General features: G+C 38.7%; 1 long non-coding RNA gene across 1 annotated transcript in view; it reads right to left on the bottom strand.

The window, feature by feature from the left end:
• LOC308056424 overlaps positions 1–7,471 on the bottom strand; it is a 78,544-nt gene that overhangs the window by 29,632 nt on the left and 41,441 nt on the right. Inside the window, exons 1-2 of the long non-coding RNA XR_013924825.1 lie at positions 3,537–7,471; positions 3,408–3,457 (exon numbers count right to left, since the gene is read on the bottom strand). The exon at positions 3,537–7,471 is cut by the window's right edge and continues 41,441 nt beyond it. This is a non-coding gene — a long non-coding RNA (uncharacterized lncRNA). The remainder of the gene's footprint in view (positions 1–3,407; positions 3,458–3,536) is intronic.

Genomic DNA, 7,471 nt, shown 5'->3' with positions numbered 1-7,471 from the left:
CTGTAAATGCAGGAAATGGCACCAAAAGTAAAGGACAAACTGTGAGATTACAGCTCCTGCAAAAATCCTTGTTACAGGCTCACAATGGTCACTATTATAAAATCAAGTCAGATTTTTCCCATACAGATGTATGCCTTCTCGAGAAGCCCCTGGACTAGTGGAGGTGCTTGGGTTTACGTTACAAGCAGTAGCCTTCCTGCAGATGAATTACAGATTTCAGCAGAGACTCCAGGCACATCTTCCCTGAGACTGCAGGGGGATACTGTATTTCAGATAACATTGTGATAACTGTTTCAGAAGGTGACCCTTAAACCATGAAATAGTGATCCTTTGTTTTCCAATATTAACAAATTTCATTCTATATTATGATCAAGAACAAACTAAACATATGAGTGACTAAAGAAAAAAAGCAGATGAAATCTAAAAGTATCTAATTTTCTCAGTATTTTTGGTAAAATAATTCATGGTATTGCCATTCATTAAGGTTACCCAGCACTTTCCAGTATATTGTCTTTAACTGCTTAGGCTCACATTTCCTATGTAATTTCTAAGCTTCAGTTTCAGTTCCAGAATAACCAGAGTCATTTGTCCTAGTAAAGAATAACAGCAGATTAATTGTTTTACCCATGCTGAAATAAAAAAAAAAAAAAATAAAAAAAAACAACCAAACAAATAAACAAACAAAAAACCTGTGCTCAAAAACTGACTTATAAATGTACTGCAAAAAGATCTGAATTCAAGTTCCCCAGGCAACCACCACTTTGGCATTTGTTAACCCAGTTTCCCACTTTACTTTTCCCTTAATGCTACTATGAGACTGTAAAGTACAAAACACATACGCAGCACTTAACATCAAGTATTTCTTCTTACAGTTTTCTTGAAGCAATAGTTCATTGGTAAGTGAATGGAGGTTTGGTGGCTTGGTTAACTTGCTGCTGGAGGCCTATATATGGATTTGAAGCCTTAATATGCTTCTACTGCACGGTAAATCCACCTGAAAAGGCCAGTTTGAAATTCATGGTTATACTTTGGTCTGGGAAGACAATGCATACATTGTCTTGGGCAAGCTGCATCTACAGCTTCACCTGGCATAAAGGCAATTTTGGTGGGTTTTTTTCTGATGGGCATTTGTTCCCACAGCAGTGTGGGAAGGGGATGAAAGAAATGTCCATTACTGTTTCTTGTTCATAGCCTCTAAGGACATAGAAAATGGAACAGAACATTTCACACAGCCTCAAGTCATGGAAATTATTATAACATTTCTGTAGAATATGGAGAAAAAGTGAGCATTGGCTAGATGGGGAAAAAATCTGTTGTTTGCAAATGAGTTTGACTTGATCTCAGAAAAAAAAAAAAGCCACATGAGAGAAATGCAGGTCTTTGCACTTGAGGGATATGAGCAACTTCTCAGTCCAGCCTCACTTGCAAGATTTGATTGAAGGTAATTTGGAGTAGCAGACTGATAAGTCTAGAGAAACCTTTAACCTGAATCTTTAGGTAAACTGACCTCTGGAGGCTTATCCACACAACAGATTGTGCTCTGTTGGATAGTGATGGATAGTCACACTACTGGAGTCAAATGGCTTTTATTTACTTAGCAGACAGCTTAACTTGAGAAAGCATTCAGCATCATGTGGCCAGGTGAACTGCTCACTTAAGACAGGGACAAGGGATCATGTTTTTTAATTCTACCACCCCCTCATCCCCAGAGAAAGCAGCACTAGGCCCTGGGAATTGCCTTCATAAAATTGAGGCACCGTGGAAAGAGCTGGCCATGGAGCGACACCACCATTTGGCAGCACAGGTGCTGTTTATAGCAGGGAGGCACTGGCAGCTCCTTGGCATACTCCTCATACTACAAGTCTGTGCATGTGCACTGGGCTGCCTTTACAACTGGAGCAAGATGCTAAATCTGTCATTGTCTGTCTCTGACTTGACTCCAACTGCTGTCTGCTGGCAAATGCTGACACCCAAAGCCTGAATGAGGTCTCTGTGAAGTGGGCACTTGCTATGGTCTGCTCCACCCATCTTGTGTTTCAGGACTGACGAGATCTGGAACAGCCTTTCGGGAACTATCGGCATTAGATGAGATGATGAGTTCCATCAAGCACAGCTGGGAAATCTCAATTATAGGATCCATATAAGAATTATGAATCAACAACTGTTCAGATTATCCCAAAGACAGTTTGTTCGCACTTCCTCACACAAAAATATACATATTTCCCACTGCCTCCAGGGGTCTCCTAAAAATATACAAAGAGATGAAAACCTTTCACAATGGGCTCATTGTGACTGATGTGCTACTAAAGTGTAACAGATTGAAACTGCATGGCATGTTGTGCCATAATGTCTGTATCTGGATTATTCCCTCTTTCAGCAGCTATCAAATATGGGTTTATCTTTTTTTTTTTTTTTTAAGTAGTTTTTGCTGAGTGAAAGCAATACAGTCCCTCTGAAGTTTCTGAGGCTTATAAAAAAGGTACTTCATTTTTTCGTTTGCATGCACATACTCAGGGCTCCTGCAGTTTGTGCTCAATCAGTAAAACTGAATGGAAATAAAAATGAAAAACTAAAGATGTAAAGCTCACAGATTTATTTTTGTCTTGAGAACCTTCAGGAAGGAAGATTTTTCAGTGTCTAATCTCAATGATACAGCAGTCAGAAGGAGTGATTATCTCTGTGAGCTTTACACATTAATTAAGCTGCATTGTATATTCTTAGTTGAATTAGTCCTTGCTACTACCACCTCTGTGAATCTCCCTTTCAAAAAAATAACTATTCTAGTTGCAAAAGAATGCTTGATTTAAACAAGGCAATGAGAACAGTGGTCTATGGGAATAGCTGATTTTATAGTCTATTAGGAGCAAAATCTTTTACAGCAAAGTCCTGATCTATCTGTTTATAAAATAAGTATTTTGAGAGTGAATTACTTTTAGAGGATTCTCTGTGGGCACCCTGAATAGTCAAGCACAGCCACAGACTCACCACAGAACAGTTAGACATACAACAAAACACAGTTCAACATGTTTGCATTTATTGTCTGGATTTTTTAGGTTGCCAAAGGCTGTGAACAGTGCATCTTTGAAACACCCTGGTATGGTGAGGTGTCGGATACTACATTTCTTCTTTTACTGAAGTAACAAGGTCAAAATGTTCCATTGTATGTGGATGCTCAGTGTAAGACAACTGAAACCTTATTTCAGAAAGTACTTAGTGTTCTATAAAGCTGCATGCTGAAAGCATAGCTCAGGGATCCTCCTGCAATTTAGAGGTCTCTGTCAAGCACAGGGAACAGGTGCCAATCATCTGTGAAAAATCTAATCTAGGTCCCCATGGCAAAGACTGAAATAGCCAAATCTCTGCTGCAGTGCTTCCTGTGAGAGGCTCCTTTCCCTCCCTAAGCTTACCTCATTGCCTGTATGGCCTTCCAGCGTCTGCAGCAAAGGACTTACAGCTCCTGTATGAAACAAATCTTTCAGTTACATACCCTCTGTACATGCGCTCATCTTAATTAAAGCAGTCTCTTCAGTTCCTACCTGCAGCTCACAGTTTTTCAGCTTTTCAAATTCTGATGTGGTCTGAATAAGGGTGCAGCCTAAACATCTGTTCTTCAGGTCACATCTTCAGTGCTGTGCATCCTGACAGTCTGATTCTAGCCCAGGCATTTATTGAAGTATCAAAAGCACACACCTGAGGAAAACATCACTTTAAAACACCACAGACACACATTAATAACTGCAGCAATGGGTAATGTTCTCCATGCCTCCCCTTACTCTTCTGTTACAAGCAGCCTCCCCATCTCCTCCCACCATGGTACCGCTTGGCCCCACAGTGCAGCTCCCTACCCTGGAGGCTTTGGAAGAACTGTGAGTTTCCATGTCACCCATTCTCCTGACCTATTCATATCCACTACCATGAGTTAGCAGTAAGAGGACATCAATCTTAAACTAATTGGTTTTCCAAATTCTTAAAGGGTATATTAACTAGAAGCAATGGTATGAAGAATCACACCACACCTCTTTAGTACTCCTTAGAGGAGTTCCTCTTCACCCACAAAGAGGGAAGTAAAAATATTCATACCAGACATTACAGGAAGGAAACAGCAGGAAAAGAAGGGACGTCTTTTACTGTTCCCACCTTCAACACAGATTTTTTCATCTGAACTTAAGACACAGCCTGAATGCATTGTCATGCTTTATGTTACTCCAAGAAAACAGGGTGTATGAAAGTAGAGGCATCCGAAATGTCAGCAATCGGTGGGCCACTTTGATGAGTCAGTGCTCTGCAATACCCTAAGTTATAAGTACAGTTGCAGTCAGATGTTGGCCTAATAGCATTTCAAAGTATTCAGTATTCCTACATTTTCTTCTGCAAGTGACATACTACTGCATATGCTGCCACTTTACCCTCATTGGTGTGGTATGGTGAGACACTTCAGTGATACTGAAATAGGGATGCTCACTGTTTTTATGGGGACTTGTAACACAGGCTTGTCATTTGGGCCAATTGTTTTCTTCTTAGCTTACAGTACTGATGGGAGTTTTCTTCCTTCACTTTCTTCAGGGATAGCTGCTTCATTTCCTATATGCTTAAAGTCATGTTTACTACTGGGAAATATGCTTCCAACACAAACAAACTTGTTGGGACTGGAACAATAACAAAACAATCATTCCACTGATTGGAAATGGATGGTGGAAGCAGAGCTGTGTAAAATTATTATTTCCAAGATACAGCAGATAAAACTGGTCTCCAATTTATTTAGCAAGCCTTTGCAATCCTGAGAGTCTGCACCATAATTTGGGTTCAAGCCCCTTTAGGGTCACTGGAAAAATATCTTCATATGTGTCAACAGGCACAAAGTATTTTATTCTCCCAGTGTTTTTTTCCTCTGAGAATTTACACCTTTTTCTGCCTGATTTCAAAGAAGTTTCCAATTGCATTCCAGAACAATTAGCCATTTGTTAACGAAACCATAGCCTTGTGACTTTTGTGGCAAGTAATATATTGCATAGTGATACAGACAATAGTCATGAGATCAGTATTAGCCACTCAACGTCTGTGGAGTAACTGGGTCCAAAATAAAAATCTAGATTCTCAGATGGGGTCAGTTTATTACTGTGATGCAAAAGAAATATCAGGAAAACACCCTAAATCTGGAAGCCTGTGATACAAACCAGTTACCAAACAGTAAGAAATCTGCTCTCTGAACACTATGGTGTTCAGAGCTCTTTGTAAACTGCTTCTGCTTTTCTTGTTCCCAATGAATGTGTGATTATACAACTAGGATTCAATTTAGTTGGTATACCTTCTTTCCCTCTAATACTTCTGTCACAATGAATCTAACTCTTCTACCGCTCATCTATGTAATTCTAATCCTTGCCCAAAACCTACAGAAATTCAGTAAAATTATAAAAGTAGGATTAGCAAGATATTAGACAGTGTGAAGTCCTGCTCACATTACCTGGGTCATTTGCTTTCCAGCTGTCCAAATCTCATTGCCATGTTTTGGTTTCTAACATTTTAATTACACAAGCACACTCTCTGAAGAGTACCTACCACACTAAGTGCTGACATACTGGGCACTATGAATAAGCATATAGTATCACTTGACACCAGTGTCACTCAATATTTTTGCTAAAGTACTCCTAACTTGCCAAGCAGGTGAGCAAAAAAATCAACACCAAAATGTCTACAGTTAAACGGGTACTATGGACCCCCTACTATTTTCTGTGCATTTCTCACCATGAAACTTCTATAACTTACAAAATCAATTATTTTCATCCTTGAAGCAATTTTGGAAAAGGTATTTGCAAAACAGTAAGATTGCAGGAAGAATGATTATTGTTAACATGGAAAAATTTGCATTAGCTGATCAGCTATGTTTATGGCTTTAAAACACATAGGATCCTATCATCAACCCTCTGAACCTTGAACCTTGAGTTTCTGATGCCTTAAAATTTACAGAGGCATTTAATTTTCTTGCCTACCATTGGTAGTACTGAATAAGCTGTAGCTAGCATAGGAATAAATGAGATAATTCAGGAAAGTTACAACTGCTTTTTCTTACATTTCAAGATCACAAATACAATAAATGCAAATCTGCACCGAATTCTTGTTTAAGCATTTGACCATTTCAGTCAAAGCAGGAAAGCAATTTCTTTTGCTCCTTTTTTAATAGGGAATGGGAAGGTAATTTTGAAAGCTCTGCTTTTGCTGAAATCAATGTGCAGCATCTTCACTATTTAGAATTTGTTCATTAAATTAACTCCAGCTAAAGGATGAGTCACTCATCACTATAGAATTTTTTGTGCTCATGTTTTACTTCAAGCAGAATAGAAAGAAGAAATTGCCCAAAATACCTTTAGCACTTATTATGCGCAAGACATTAAACTACAATCAAGCAGAAGGAATTGACAGCAATGCTCAGAGACAAACATGTAGATTCTATATCATGTCCCTCAGGCTGGCTTGTAACCTGTGTGCTCCGTGCTCCTGACTCCAGACAAGAAAATTTCAAACAACACTAGGTAATGATGAGACAGGACTAGATTTTGTGGTAAACCCAAGAAACTGTTACGCCCAGTTCTTCTCATTTTTAAAATATTGATATGGTGTCCTCTGTCATCCCTGTAGGAGCAGACAAGAAGAGTTAATAGAGTTAATAGCATAAGGTGTTCTTTCTGTTTCATGTATCAATGTAAATAAAGAACATTTCAACATAGAGTTCACTCCCATTATATAACAGATAATTAGATTTAACCTTGCTGATCTTGTTAGGAGTGTAACAATTAGCGGTATTAAAGTCTAAACTGTGTCTGACTAAAGCATATTTCATAAACAGTCTTAAGTCAAGAACAGCAGGACAGGGAGTATTGGAAAAAATCACCACTTTCTTTGATAGCTTCCCCTAATGACTCATCACCTTCCCTTAAACTTCCTACCTGAATTTGTCTGATTTTAGGTTCCAGATATTGGTTCTTCCTTCTGGTGCACCTCAGCTAGGTTAAATACTCTGCCTTTTCCTCTCAGGTAGCTGTGGTCTGTATTGAATTATTTTCATTGATGATCGAGATGTATTGAGGTAAAGGCCTTTCACATGAACATATTTTACATTACACACTTCACCACATTCTGGTGGATATTTGTTCCATTGTTCCTAATTCCTTAAAACCTTTTTCAAAACACAGCTACAGAACTGTGTACAATACACAGTATTGTGATATCAGATGTACACTTCCCCACTTTCCGTTTTCTCCTACTCATTACTCATGTTTATTCATTCCAGAAACACATCTACGGCTGTTTTAAGCACAGAATCATTCACTGATAGTTTCTTCTGAGTATTTGCCAGCTGTGGCATCCAGATTTTTTTCCAAAACAAGTCCAACATGTTCTTCTCACTCTTTTTTTTCCTTTGGAATACAGGAAATATCTGTACTTAAATAAAATATGCTGAAATAATACAAAGCAT

Source organism: Falco punctatus, assembly GCF_963210335.1.
Source record: "Falco punctatus genome assembly, chromosome: Z".
Taxonomy (NCBI): Eukaryota; Metazoa; Chordata; class Aves; order Falconiformes; family Falconidae; genus Falco; species Falco punctatus.
Note: the sequence above shows the minus strand (reverse complement) of the source record. Positions and strands in the feature narration are given on the sequence as shown.